Genomic DNA, 14859 nt, shown 5'->3' with positions numbered 1-14859 from the left:
CCCCCAACCCGGTTCTACATGCTCCCCAAAAATATTTAGCATTTATGACACTTACAGGATAATTTTTAGAAAGGGACCATCGATTATGAGCCGTGGTAAACGTAATGTGGGAGACCGTAACATCGGGGAGTCTGGTCTGGGACAACTATGCTAGAGCTAATTTTTGGAAAAGAAATTAGCACCGAGAGGGGGAGGGGTATGGAATACTCCTCAAAAATACTTTTTTAAGAATCAATAGCTCTTTTCTAGCACTCTTGTCGTACTTTTCAGCTAATCGATTTCGCCATACCCCCTCCCCCCCTAGACCGCCGATTCAACATACTTCCCCAAAATACGTACTGCTTTTAACAGACCGTCATTTTGATAGAACGGGGCCATCGAATGCGAGTCCTCGATGTTGAACGTTTTAAGAGAGATCGTAGCACCGAGGGGTCTTGGGGGGGGGGGGCGTATGGAATACTCCCAGGGAAAAGAAAAGATTTGACGTTCCTTTTCCTACAGCTATCATAAGATCACAAATGTGCTAGAGGGAATGGCTGGGGGGTATGGTTTCCTAGGCCCCCCGGTTCTACATTTTCCCCCCAGGAAACAAATATCCATCATTCTTTTCTTAGTATCAAGATTTTCGTATAATGGAGTGATGTGACCCCCCCAGACCCCTCCCCGGTTCTACATGCTCCCCCAAAATATTTAGCGCCTTTAGCACTTACAGCATACTGTTTAGAAAGGAACCATCGAATGTGAGCCAAGCGTAAACGTTACGTGGGCGATCGTAGCACCGGCGGGTCTGGGGGGAGAGAGGGAGGGGTATGGAATACCCCCAAAAATACTGTCTAACAAAGGAAGAATCAATAACTATCTTCTAGCACTTTTGTACTAGTTTTCAGGAAAAGTTAATCGATTTCACCATACCCCCAGAGGCCCCCCCCTTTTCAACATGCTTCCCCAAAATACGTACAGTTTCACCGTCATTTTGATACAAAGGAGCCATCGAACGTGAGTCCTAGGGATCTGGACGATATGGAACCCCCCCCCCCCCCAGCAGCAAATACCCCCAGCACTCTAAAGAAAGGTAATCGATGCTTCTTGAGTGCTGGAAGGTATTCCACACACTCCCCAGACTACCGGACTATCAATGCAACATTTGCTTACGACAAAAGCAACTGGGGGTATCCTTACTGTGGTGGGGGGGGGGGCCATATCTCCCAGATCCTCCCGAAATGTGCCCCTCCACGACGTCCACACACTTCCACGTGTGGAAAATCTCCCCCTTTACCATACATTCTGTCATAACGTAGTCTTGTGGGGTATTGCGTGCCCCCCCCCCCCCCCCAAAATCGTATAATATCTGTAATGAACCTTGAAACTTTCTTTCCCGCATGAGGCGCCATTTTCTGCCGCAACGGCGGCGGTTTGCCAGGGAGTCTCTGATTAGGTGCTTTCGCTCCTTTACCAGACTGACTTTGGGTGTTAAGCGGTCATTTTACCTTTGACCCAGCTTTCGTTTCCTTGGAACTGCCTCATTTTGGGTATGCCTCCAGCCTCTCCTCTTTAAAGCGTTGCACGATAGGGGAAGGAGCGTTGTCTTCTCTGTCCTTTTGCTATTGGGGTCAAAGCACGAACTTTTTTATAATTAAGATGGACTGCTAATGCTGAATTGACAAATGACACTCACATGGGGGCAGCCATGATGTGCATTCACTTGGCGCGAAATTCAAATCTACTAATCTACTAATAAACAAGCATTAACCTCACGTTTTCTAAATAAATTACTGTGACACATGTCATTTTCCAAGGCTGCAACAGTAAAATTCCCCTAGAAAATAACTAAAACGTGCACATCATGGCCGCACCCATGCTAGGGCCATTTTTACCTCTATGCAACTGTTTGATCAGCAGTCCATTTTAATTTATAAGTTAGTGGGTCCAAGACAATTTGGTCATCCGAGTGTCTGTGTGTAGTGTCCCGAAGAGAGGGAAGGGGGAGCTTATTCCTTATAACCCAAAACGTTCAGTCGTCCTCATTGTTATAGGTTTTGGGAACAAAAAAAAACGGAGAACTTTCCATATTCCACAAGTCCGTGAGGCGAAATTCGGTGGCCTTTTATTAAGCAATTTAACTAACACACTTTTGTTGTAGCTTTCAGGAAAAAGTCATGGATTTCTTCAGTACTGGGGCGTATTGTCACAGAATGAAAAATTCAATCAAAAAAATTGTATCAAGAAGACTTTCGCATTCTATTTGTGACGTATATGCAAGTTATCTCTACTACGCTCCATAGTTGCAAAAAGACATTTAGAATATTTGGGGTCAATCACTGGGGCACAGGTAAGCTCATTTGAGTAGGGGTTGCCTACCCACTTAGGGGTTAACCATCCGATTTCAATATTTATTTGGTTTTCTTTGATTTTTTTCAGCGTTTTAGCTCTAAACTTGCATAATTAGCTACAAAGGTAAGTTACTAAGTCACATAAAGTTTTTATGGTAATCTGAGCCTTTTATGTGCGGGTTGTCTACCCCTTCGGGTGCTGCTAAGCATCTACGTCATTTAGGGTTCATATGACTGGACTATCCGGACAAATTATGGTTGACTGCAGCTAATTACGGTTCAGTTTCTGGCTTGTTAACGATCTCTTATTTACTGTGCAACTGATTTTATATCTTGGGGAAGGGGTGGGGGGATCAAGCGATTAATTACGGTTTGCTGTAACACTTAACTCGAGCCTTAAAATGCACTAATGACATACAACGCATTGATGTCGTGAGGGGGGTAGGTATCTTCCCCATAATCTGAAGAACCACACTCGCGGTAAACGAAGGCAGGGTGTCTGGCAACAGGTTTCTCTTGAAATGTCACTGCCAAAAAGTTGGTCGAATTTTTTCAGTGATAATAAGGAACATATTTGTTGGTCCAATGGGAATCAGCAGTTAACCATAATTTGGTCGTTTTCCCAATGGTCAGAGGCTGGAAAGTGAAAGAGTAGGTAGGTAGGTAATTGTTTCTATTTTAAATTTAATTATATCTCATCGTATACAGGTAACGTATCAATAACATGTAGACTAATGGTAAACTTTACACACATTCGACTTCTGCAAGGATGAATAAAACGAAAACGTCGCAAGTCTAAGGAAATGCTATCATGAAACGGATCCTTACTAAAAGCTATCGAAACTAAGCGCTACCTTCTTCGCCGAATGAACTCCTGGGATCTATACAAATGACGCTTTCTAAATTTCATAAAAAATTTACTTCGAAATTTTTCTCCCGCACCACTCGACTATTCTAATCATATTTTGTTTGTTTTGACACGATTAGGCACGTTTGCAGCGGACGTGCTGCCCGCATAACTTACTTTTCCACCACTGCAAAATGCGGACGGCGTAATTTGCGCTTTCGCGCAAGAAGTTTATAATTGAGTAACAAAACGATCGATGAACGTAGAACCAGTATATAAAGTTAACAGGCCATTTCACTATTCCATTTATTCTACATTTTCCACTCGACAGCTTCTCTTTGCTCAGTAACGCTCCGAAATTTACTGATATTCTACTACGTCAAGTAATTACCGTCACTTTTTAAGTTTCCGTAATTGTTATTAACAAGATGAGTAGAAAAGCGTTATAGAAGAGAGAAATAAACTCGTAATCAATGTTACCAGTTGAGGGCTTGAATATTGATTAATTTAGATGCATTGTTCAACCCTCTCATTTTACAATTCAGTCACATCTCGCGAAAAGATATGAAAGCACTTATTTAGCAGATATTGTTATGTTCTTCTCTTTGTGAAATTTAACTGATGATTTATTGTTGCGATTAAAAGTCACAGAATGCAATAAATTTATACACATCTTGTAACTAGAACTCTTGCTGAAGAAGTAAAAACTCAAATGATGTCAAGGAAGGTTGTTCCTTTGCCGTTGGAGATGTATCAGAAATTTGTGAAATATCGGATTATAAAAGCATAGAAGGGCTGTAGAAGTTTTCGGTTTTTATAGGTCAAAATACTCTTTTCATTTGTAATTTCGAGTGTTAGTCATGGTTCCTATAGTCTTGAGCAGCTTAGTTTAACAAAATACAGTTGAAGTAGCCGATTGTTAAAGTAAATTGATCAAAATCAACAAAATAAGATAACTCATATTTGCATACAAGAACGCGTTGTTGGTATAAAACCTAAGGGTTCCTATTCCTCAGACAAAAACAGACTAATTTCCGGTTGCGTGTTTACGTTCATTTATTATTCCGTTGATGAATTTCTAAATGTCGGTAATGTTGAAAGGCTTCCAGCGAATCACAGCTTTATTAACGTTACACTAACTACTGCAGCATATTACATAATAGATTCATGAATACATATTTCACAACCTTTGCCAATTCAAGACGTTATATAGAGATAATTGGTTCCCATTTGAGTTTCTCGTACGTTAGTTAATAGCTAACTACCTACCATTATATAGTAACTTACATCGGAAATGGATTAAAGTTGCTAATTAAGAACATATTTATACACAGATGTTCGTCGGTAATTTCTGAAACTGTCTTGTAGATCTCGGTCATTTTGATCAGTAATTCATTCGAATAAAACGAAATTACGGAATGATTGTTCACAAATAATGTCGCTCATTCGATTCTTGACGACAGATACATATCAAAGATCGAGAAAGTAGCTTTAAAAACCCCCAGGCGAGAAAACCGTTCGTATGATTAATTTCAAATTCATTTTCAATTTTCCCAAGGTTCCACAACCATGAACAAAAGACGTAGGTAATGGTAGAAGTTTGTAACCTTTCACCTTTAAAAGGATAAGTATAAAAAGAAAATGTCGCCGGAATGAGAAAATGTGATCATGAAACGGATCCTTACTAAAAGCTGTCGAAACTAAGCCCATTTACGTTATTCGCCGAATGAACTCTGGGGATCTATATAAATGCCGCATTTTATATTTCATAAATTTTCTTTTTTAGAATGTTTATTTGGCTGCATTTATGTAGATGGATGCGAGTGTTTTGAATTTCGACGGCCGTTCGGTGTTATGATTGCACGAAAAAGTAAACCAATAACGAGAACGCCCATACAGAGTGCTGGTCATAAAAATAAAACGAAGCAACTCGAATAAAAGCTCAAAATTGGTGTTTACGTTTAGGGGTTACTATACCTAAATATCTCTAATGTAGTAGGTAGTGTCGTAACGAATACTATTTTTGGTGCCTTGCTTCAATTAAAACTTCCTCTATAAAATAGAAACTGAGAAGATATCGGGCGAATTCAACATTTTCTTTGTAAACTTTCTCCATACTTTAGCAGCTCTTTGATCTCACCGTACCATAATACCATAGTATTACAAGAAAGATGGATTACAGGCGACGTATAACAAAAACGATTTGAACTAGTAGCCCAATCTTGGAACTGTTTGAAATTAGGGATTCTACAGGCCACATTCTATAAGAAAAACTTTTTTCCCGGTCGATCTGAGACAATTTTTTTTCGGGGCTCAAAAAAAGGCAGTGTATAACCTTCCTTTTTTACCAAAAATCGAATACACCAAAATTTCTCGGGAAAACACTTTTTCTTATTAATTTGGGTGCGTAGAATCCAAATCAATTCGTACTTTTTTGATCAGACTTCTCAATCAAAAATTATAGACTAGAAACCAATTTCGAAAAAAAATTCAAAGGGCTGTAACTTTTGAACTAGTAGCCCAATCTTGGAACTGTTTGAAATTATTGATTCTACAGGCCACATTCTATAAGAAAATTTTTTTCCGGGTCGATCTGAGACAATTTTTTTTTCGGGGCTCAAAAAAAGGTAGTGTATAACCTTCCTTTTTTACCAAAAATCGACTACACCAAAATTTCTCGGGAAAACACTTTTTCTTATTAATTTGAGTGCGTAGAATCCAAATCAATTCGTACTTTTTCGATCAGACTTCTCAATCAAAAGTTATAGACTAGAAACCAATTTCGAAATAAAATTCAAAGGGCTGTAACTTTTGAACTAGTAGCCCAATCTTGGAACTGTTTGAAATTATGGATTCTACAGGCCACATTCTATAAGAAAATTTTTTTTCCGGGCCGATCTGAGACAATTTTTTTTTCGGGGCTCAAAAAAAGGCAGTATACAGGGTGTTTTTTTGGGAGCTTTAGTTAAAAGTTTCTGGGAAAGTAAAATAGGTAGGATTTTGAAAATTTGTACTTAGGTGTTACTCTGAAGGCCGAATCGATGTATAATATTTTCAAAATGGCCGCACTTCCGGAAACACCGGAAGTAGATAGTAACTTCGTTATTTTAAATGGCAACCCCTATTTTTTATTGCATTTTTGGATTCTGCGTGAAATTTCAGTTCTTTTGATACCCATATGTCATATCTGCCATTTATGGTTTTTAAGTTATTTTGACTTTAAGAAAAAAAAATGGCGGATGCAGATGGTACCTTGATAATTGATTTCTTGAAAAAGGTTATAGTCATGGCAACCCATTTTTATCAGTGCATAGAGAATGAATAGGGCTTTCTTTTACTGTACTTAAAACAAAGTTAAGTTGCGTACAACCGCACCTATGGAGATCCAAATTTAAGAAACTTCAAAGTCTATAAACTCAGTTTTTTTCAATGGAATGACCATGTTCTAAATATTGCATGAGATAGAGAATCGAAATTGGCATATTTTGATATTACATGTTCCTATAGCTATCTTTAACAGTTTCTGATTTATTCCCATTTCATTGAATTGATCTCGGAATTGATGCCATTTTTTTTCGCATTTTTTTTTAGTAGTTGGCCATGATTTTATAACAATCGAATTTTAAACAAATCAAGGAATGGATTCTTTAATACCATTGATTCTAGTTCTAGTCTAAATAATTCATTAATAAATAACTCATTTAATAAGGATATAGGACAGAAAATTTTTGAAAAATCTAAACAGAGTCGTTCAACTGAATTTTTTAAACAACGTATAAGTCTGGAAATTAAGAGAGGTAATGCGATATCTGTTCTAGCAACAATTCCATACCAAAAATGTTTCAACAAAATTTTTTATATTTTGCATTGAATTTATTTTGTTAATCTTGCATTTGCAATTCAATTCATTTTCTTAAATATTCTCTTGTAGAACTTTGTATAACTTGTGCTTCAACGGTTTGTAGTGCATTAGGGGTACAAAATTTCAAAAATTCATACAATTTCGTTCTAGTTTTCGAATGAATGTACGGAAAGCACGCGCCGCGATTCTGCCCATTTCACCATAAATAACAATTAAATTCCAAAATAGGTGAAACCACTGCGAGTCATTTTTCGATTTTTCAAAAACTTATGTTAACCTATAACAGTGGGTGATGGATTAGTGTCACTAGATTTGTTTAAAATTCAATTGTTATAGAATCATGGCCGACTACTCAAAAAGAAAATCCTAAAAAAATAGTGTCAATTCAATAAAATGGGAATAAGTCAGAAACTGTTAAAGATAGCTATAGGAACATGTATTGTCAAAATATGCCCATTTCGATTCTCTATCTCATGGAATAGTAAGAACATGGTCATTCCATTAAAAAAAACTGAGTTTTTAGTCTTTGAAGTTTCATAAATTTGGATATCCATAGGGGCGGTCGTATGCAACTTAACTTTTTTTTAAGTGCACTAAAAGAAAGCCCTATTCATTCTCTATGCACTGATAAAAATAGGTTGCCATGACTGCAACCGTTTTCAAGTAATCAATTATCAAGGTACCATCTGCATCCGCCATTTTTTTTCTTAAAAGTCAAAATAACTTAAAAACCATAAATGGTAGATATCGACATATGGGTATCAAAAGAAGTGAAATTTCACGTAGAATCCAAAAAAGCAATAAAAAAATAGGGGTTGCCATTTAAAATAACGAAGTTACTATCTACTTCCCGTGTTTCCGGAAGCGCGGCCATTTTGAAAATATTTTACATCGATTCGGCCTTCAGAGTAACTCCTAAGTACAAATTTTCAAAAACCTACCTATTTTACTTTCCCAGAAACTTTTAACTAAAGCTCCCAAAAAAACACCCTGTATAACCTTCCTTTTTTTACCAAAAATCGACTACACCAAAATTTCTCGGGAAAACACTTTTTCTTATTAATTTGGGTGCGTAGAATCCAAAACAATTCGTACTTTTCGATTCTCAATCAAAAGTTATGGACCGGACCTAGTTAATCGTTTTGCAGGGGTTGCTTCATCTCTTCGGTTCCGAGGTTTGTGCGCGAGTTCGGAGTTGCAGAGTAAAAAACAAGATGTGAAGGAGTGGTGCCAAAAAATTAGTTAACAATAAACAAAGCAAAACCAGACACTATGAAATCTACGAAAAGAGTCTCCCTTTATCATTTTCTGAATAGACGTAAAGGAAATTATTCAGCATTGATTTTCCTCTTTACTGTTTCGATGCAAGATGCGATTTAAATAAATAAGCATTACAGTGACAACTGATTTCTGAAAACAATAATCGTCGACGCCTAAGATGGCTCTCATTACCATACCACTCAATTTGTAACAAGCATCTCGTTGCATATTTATATCCACTTACTGCCGTCGCATGGACGGAAAGGTCCCATTTTAACGATTTTAACGAGGCCCTTTGTGAAAGGCTCAAATTCATATTCGCGTTTTTTTTTTTGAAGAGTAAAATATTAATCCGGACGATTCGCCGCTGTATAGGTACGTAATTATCTGAGACTTTCGTTTTTGGTATAATAATCTTAAATACTCAGCAAATTGGATCCTTTCAGCGTATTGGATCTTCTATGTGCCTTGCGAGTTTTGTATTTTATGTTTCTTGGAGATTATTTATGTATCATTTTGTCAATATCAAAGGTAACTCAATTCTCAATAAAAATTTTATTTTCTGAAAAAGAGCACAACATGAAATAAGCGCGATTTACGCTATAATATACAACTTATGTTCTTGAAGTAAAATTAATATTACAATTTGTTACAAGTATATCAAAGATTAATCGAGATATACAGGAAGTTGGTATATAAAGTGATGCTCCGAGTTGACCCAAACTCGAAGTTTGTATAGCTTTGTACAACTTTTTAGAAAAAGAAAAGTTATTTGACATCTCTTGTGCGAGACTCCACGTTTACCCCAAAACGTTCACTCCTCAAACCCCGGTAGACGGTAAACGTAGGCGAAGATTCGATTATATTTTCCTGAATACCACCAAAAAATCCCTTAACAGGAATCTTCCAAGCGATTCAAACAGCCCCTTATCAAGGCCAGTTGAATCTTTCGGTAAACACGGAGGACGGTGACAATTAATATTAAAGAGTTTTTTACCAGAGGCTTTTAGACCCTTAAAAGATCAAGCCCTTAAAGTCCCTTAAGGACCATCAAAAGCTCCTAGAAGCCTCTTAGAGGTTACAAAACATGTTAAAAAATAAGTCCCTAACGATTGACGAATGTGTCAAAGATTCTAAAGCAATCTGCAGGACTTTAGCTCTGAGAGGGTGTAAGTGACTTAAACATTTTTAAAAGCCCTGCCTTTAAGCAGTTGTCAAAATGTTAAAGGTCAGCCAGTTATTGTTACGCAAAACCAAATTCAATTTCATTGTCGAATCCTCAAATTTGATTGGTCACGTTTCATAAAAGTGGAGTAAATAGTCAAATTAAAACACAAAATGAGCTTTCAGCGAGTTTTCATGGCTCTTTAAAAATTAATCTAATCGCACTAATGAAATTAACCGCACGGTGTGATTGCGAATAAACAAAGTTGTCGCATTCAAATTAATTCCGAATATAGTTTCCCCCTCGAATCTTTTTAATTAAAATTCAAAGTTTTTGGTAAATACGGCGCTCGTGGAAAAACCCGCATTCGGGACGAAACGGGACAAATATATTAATAACTAAACTGGACCGTAAATTAAGGGTGCTCGCTGTAAAATGTGGATTTTAAGATCGACTTATTCGGGTCCAATGAATATATATGCGGGTTTAAATGATTTTCTGTGGCTCAATCGCCCGCGATACAAAATTAATTTGGTTATTTCATCAGACATTCTTGTGTAGGTCACCGATTGGTTTAAATGGAATTTCATTTCATTTGTTCCTTGATGGAGTCCAATCGAAATCGCATGGCTGTAAGTAGCTCAGGAAACTCTCGTTCTCGTTTGATGCGCCACGATGGCGCCGTTATGTTACAATATACTCGTAGGAAGAGTGGCACGGTTTTGATCCGTTTCCAAAAAACAATTGAAATAGGACTGTAGGTACAGAATGAAGAAAAGCTCTTTTTGCAGCGGCTTTTATATAAATTAAATCGGCGCGAATAACATTTTCCTAGTTTTAACTGGAAGGTTAGTAATTTAATTAAAACTTTAGTTTATCTAAAGTTATAGGTGGCTGAATAATGAGAATACTTAGCGAGATCGAGAGTGCTTCATTAAACTTAAATATAATTTAGCCTATTCCCTTTTAGCAATGTTTTGGTTCGGAAAATCAATATCCACAAACTAACGATGGATTGGAATTGTAATTGCTATTGAAGCCTGCCAGAGTGAAAATATTTCCCAAACCGCTTTATGCGAGTTTGTCAAACTTTATCATGCATTGTTGGCGTGTCAAATGCAATTATAAAATGGAAGCTTTTCGCTATTTGTTTTTCAAATTAAATTTTAAGTTCACGTTACCTTTTCCTGGCAACTTAACACGCGAGTACTAGGGTAAATAAAGAAAGGAGAATCTTACTTTTCTGAAAAGTATTTCTGAAGGGTATACCACAGCAACTACTCAGCTTGGAGCGGAAGAATTGGTCCAGAGGCACTGGAACTAAGTAGAGGTAAGAAACACACTGTAACAAAGCGAGATATAAGACACTGTCACAGGTGCTAGGTGGTCATTAATAGAGAGGACGTGGTAAGGGAGGAAGATCGATAAAGGAGTACCGTCAGAAGAGATATGGGCGGTGGTCAAAGAAGAGAGGAGGCGCAGGCTGAGCAATGGCTGGAAAATGAGAATTATTTCAACCCTTTATTCCGAATTAAATATTTGCCCATTCTGTATCAGGAGAATATAATACACGAGGAGGTCCTTCTGTTCCTAATAGATGTGGCATTTGATGGCAAACCCTTGTACAATTTTTCTGGCTACCAGGGGAACAGGATGAACGAAGAGGTCTTTTTCTAGAACACGAGAATTATTTTAACGCTTTATCCCGGATTACATTTTTGCCAATTCTGTATCAAGAGAATATAATACATGAGGAGGTATTTCTGTTGCTAATAAACGTGGCATTTGCTAGTAAATCCTTGTACAATTATTCGGGCTACCAGGAGAACATGATGAACGAAGAGGTCTTTTTCTAGAACTATGAGAATTATTTCAACGCTTTATTTCGGATTACATTTTTGCCAATTCTGAATCAGGAGAATATAATAGCCGAGGAGTTCTTTCAGGTACTCTGCGTTTTCCTCGTCCTGTTAAGAATTGTGTTAGATAGTAGTGTAGCTCTCCGTGCTTTCTCTGGTGCCATTTCTTGACGTCGGGAATCTATCTACTTGTCCAGGACTTCCTACGACCCCCTGCCAGTTGCCTACTTTTGCCCAGGAATTCTGCACCTCCAAGCGCCATTTAACCGCTACCAGGAGCCTAGGAAAACAGTCTGGTCCTGCACTACCTTTAGGTTTAGGGAAAGATTGTTGTCGCACGAGGTGATTCAGGGTTTGGTTATTAGTGAGGTTCGGTTAGAGTATACTAGTTAGGTTAGGTGAGATACCTTGTATCAGGAAAACATAATATGAGAGGAGGTTTTTAAAAGATAGGATAAAGTATGAGCGAGGCTAGGTTAGAGTGATAGTTAGGTTAGGTCAGAAATCTTGTATCAGGAGTACATAATGTGCGAAGAGATTGAAGGTTAGGATAAAATGTTAGTGAGGTTAGGTTAGAGTGAAAGTTAGGTTAGGTCAAAAATCATGTATCAGGAGAATATAATGTGCGAAGAGATTGAAGGATAGGAAAAAATATTAATGAGGTTAGGTTAGAGTGCTAGTTAGGTTAAGTCAGAAATCTTGTATCAGGAGAATATAATGTGCAAGGAGATTGAAGGTTAGGATAAAATATTAGCGAGGTTAATTTAGAGTGATAGTTAGGTTAGGTCAGAAATCTTGTATCAGGAGTACATAATGTGCGAAGAGATTGAAGGTTAGGATAAAATAATAGTGAGGTTAGGTTAGAGTGCTAGTTAGGTTAGGTCAGAAATCTTGTATCAGGAGAATATAATGTGCAAGGAGATTGAAGGTTAGGATAAAATATTAGCGAGGTTAATTTAGAGTGATAGTTAGGTTAGGTCAGAAATCTTGTATCAGGAGTACATAATGTGCGAAGAGATTGAAGGTTAGGATAAAATATTAGTGAGGTTAGGTTAGAGTGCTAGTTAGGTTAGGTCAGAAATCTTGTATCAGGAGAATATAATGTGCGAAGAGATTGAAGGTTAGGATAAAATATTAGCGAGGTTAATTTAGAGTGATAGTTAGGTTAGGTCAGAAATCTTGTATCAGGAGTACATAATGTGCGAAGAGATTGAAGGTTAGGATAAAATATTAGTGAGGTTAGGTTAGAGTGATAGTTAGGTTAGGTCAGAAATCTTGTATCAGGAGAATATAATGTGCGAAGAGATTGAAGGTTAGGATAAAATATTAGTGAGGTTAGGTTAGAGTGCTAGTTAGGTTAGGTCAAAAATCTTGTATCAGGAGTACATAATGTGCGAAGAGATTGAAGGATAGGAAAAAATATTAGTGAGGTTAGGTTAGAGTGCTAGTTAGGTTAGGTCAGAAATCTTGTATCAGCAGAATATAATGTGCAAGGATATTGAAGGTTAGGATAAAATATTAGCGAGGTTAATTTAGAGTGATAGTTAGGTTAGGTCAGAAATCTTGTATCAGGAGTACATAATGTGCGAAGAGATTGAAGGTTATGATAAAATATTAGTGAGGTTAGGTTAGAGTGATAGTTAGGTTAGGTCAGAAATCTTGTATCAGGAGAATATAATGTGCAAGGAGATTTAAGGTTAGGATAAAATATTAGCGAGGTTAATTTAGAGTGATAGTTAGGTTAGGTCAGAAATCTTGTATCAGGAGTACATAATGTGCGAAGAGATTGAAGGTTAGGATAAAATATTAGTTAGGTTAGGTTAGAGTGCTAGTTAGGTTAGGTCAGAAATCTTGTATCAGGAGTACATAATGTGCGAAGAGATTGAAGGTTAGGATAAAATATTAGCGAGGTTAATTTAGAGTGATAGTTAGGTTAGGTCAGAAATCTTGTATCAGGAGTACATAATGTGCGAAGAGATTGAAGGTTAGGATAAAATATTAGTGAGGTTAGGTTAGAGTGATAGTTAGGTTAGGTCAAAAATCTTGTATCAGGAGAATATAATGTGCGAAGAGATTGAAGGATAGGATAAAATAATAGTGAGGTTAGGTTAGAGTGCTAGTTAGGTTAGGTCAGAAATCTTGTATCAGGAGAATATAATGTGCAAGGAGATTGAAGGTTAGGATAAAATATTAGCGAGGTTAATTTAGAGTGCTAGTTAGGTTAGGTCAGAAATCTTGTATCAGGAGTACATAATGTGTGAAGAGATTGAAGGTTAGGATAAAATATTAGTGAGGTTAGGTTAGAGTGCTAGTTAGGTTAGGTCAGAAATCTTGTATCAGGAGAATATAATGTGCGAGGAGATTGAAGGTTAGGATAAAATATTAGTGAGGTTAGGTTAGAGTGATAGTTAGGTTAGGTCAGAAATCTTGTATCAGGAGTACATAATGTGTGAAGAGATTGAAGGTTAGGATAAAATATTAGTGAGGTTAGGTTAGAGTGATAGTTAGGTTAGGTCAGAAATCTTGTATCAGGAGAATATAATGTGCGAAGAGATTGAAGGATAGGAAAAAATATTAGTGAGGTTAGGTTAGAGTGCTAGTTAGGTTAGGTCAAAAATCTTGTATCAGGAGTACATAATGTGCGAAGAGATTGAAGGATAGGAAAAAATAATAGTGAGGTTAGGTTAGAGTGATAGTTACGTTAGGTCAGAAATCTTGTATCAGGAGTACATAATGTGCGAAGAGATTGAAGGTTAGGATAAAATATTAGTGAGGTTAGGTTAGAGTGATAGTTAGGTTAGGTCAGAAATCTTGTATCAGGAGTACATAATGTGCGAAGAGATTGAAGGTTAGGATAAAATAATAGTGAGGTTAGGTTAGAGTGCTAGTTAGGTTAAGTCAGAAATCTTGTATCGGGAGAATATAATGTGCAAGGAGATTGAAGGTTAGGATAAAATATTAGCGAGGTTAATTTAGAGTGATAGTTAGGTTAGGTCAGAAATCTTGTATCAGTAGTACATAATGTGCGAAGAGATTGAAGGTTAGGATAAAATATTAGCGAGGTTAATTTAGAGTGATAGTTAGGTTAGGTCAGAAATCTTGTATCAGGAGTACATAATGTGCGAAGAGATTGAAGGTTAGGATAAAATATTAGTGAGGTTAGGTTAGAGTGCTAGTTAGGTTAAGTCAGAAATCTTGTATCAGGAGAATATAATGTGCAAGAGATTGAAGGTTAGGATAAAATATTAGTGAGGTTAATTTAGAGTGATAGTTAGGTTAGGTCAGAAATCTTGTATCAGGGAGTACATAATGTGCAAGGAGATTGAAGGTTAGGATAAAATATTAGTGAGGTTAGGTTAGAGTGCTAGTTAGGTTAAGTCAGAAATCTTGTATCAGGAGAATATAATGTGCAAGGAGATTGAAGGTTAGGATAAAATATTAGCGAGGTTAATTTAGAGTGATAGTTAGGTTAGGTCAGAAATCTTGTATCAGGAGTACATAATGTGCGAAGAGATTGAAGGTTAGGATAAAATATT

At 36.9% G+C, this 14859-nt stretch overlaps 1 protein-coding gene across 4 annotated transcripts in view; it reads right to left on the bottom strand.

The window, feature by feature from the left end:
• LOC116180612 (sex peptide receptor-like) overlaps nucleotides 1-14859 on the bottom strand; it is a 561029-nt gene that overhangs the window by 396473 nt on the left and 149697 nt on the right. The gene's annotated exons all lie outside the window — the stretch shown is intronic.

Source organism: Photinus pyralis, unplaced genomic scaffold, assembly GCF_008802855.1.
Source record: "Photinus pyralis isolate 1611_PpyrPB1 unplaced genomic scaffold, Ppyr1.3 Ppyr1.4_LG9, whole genome shotgun sequence".
NCBI classification, from domain to species: Eukaryota; Metazoa; Arthropoda; class Insecta; order Coleoptera; family Lampyridae; genus Photinus; species Photinus pyralis.
Note: the sequence above shows the minus strand (reverse complement) of the source record. Positions and strands in the feature narration are given on the sequence as shown.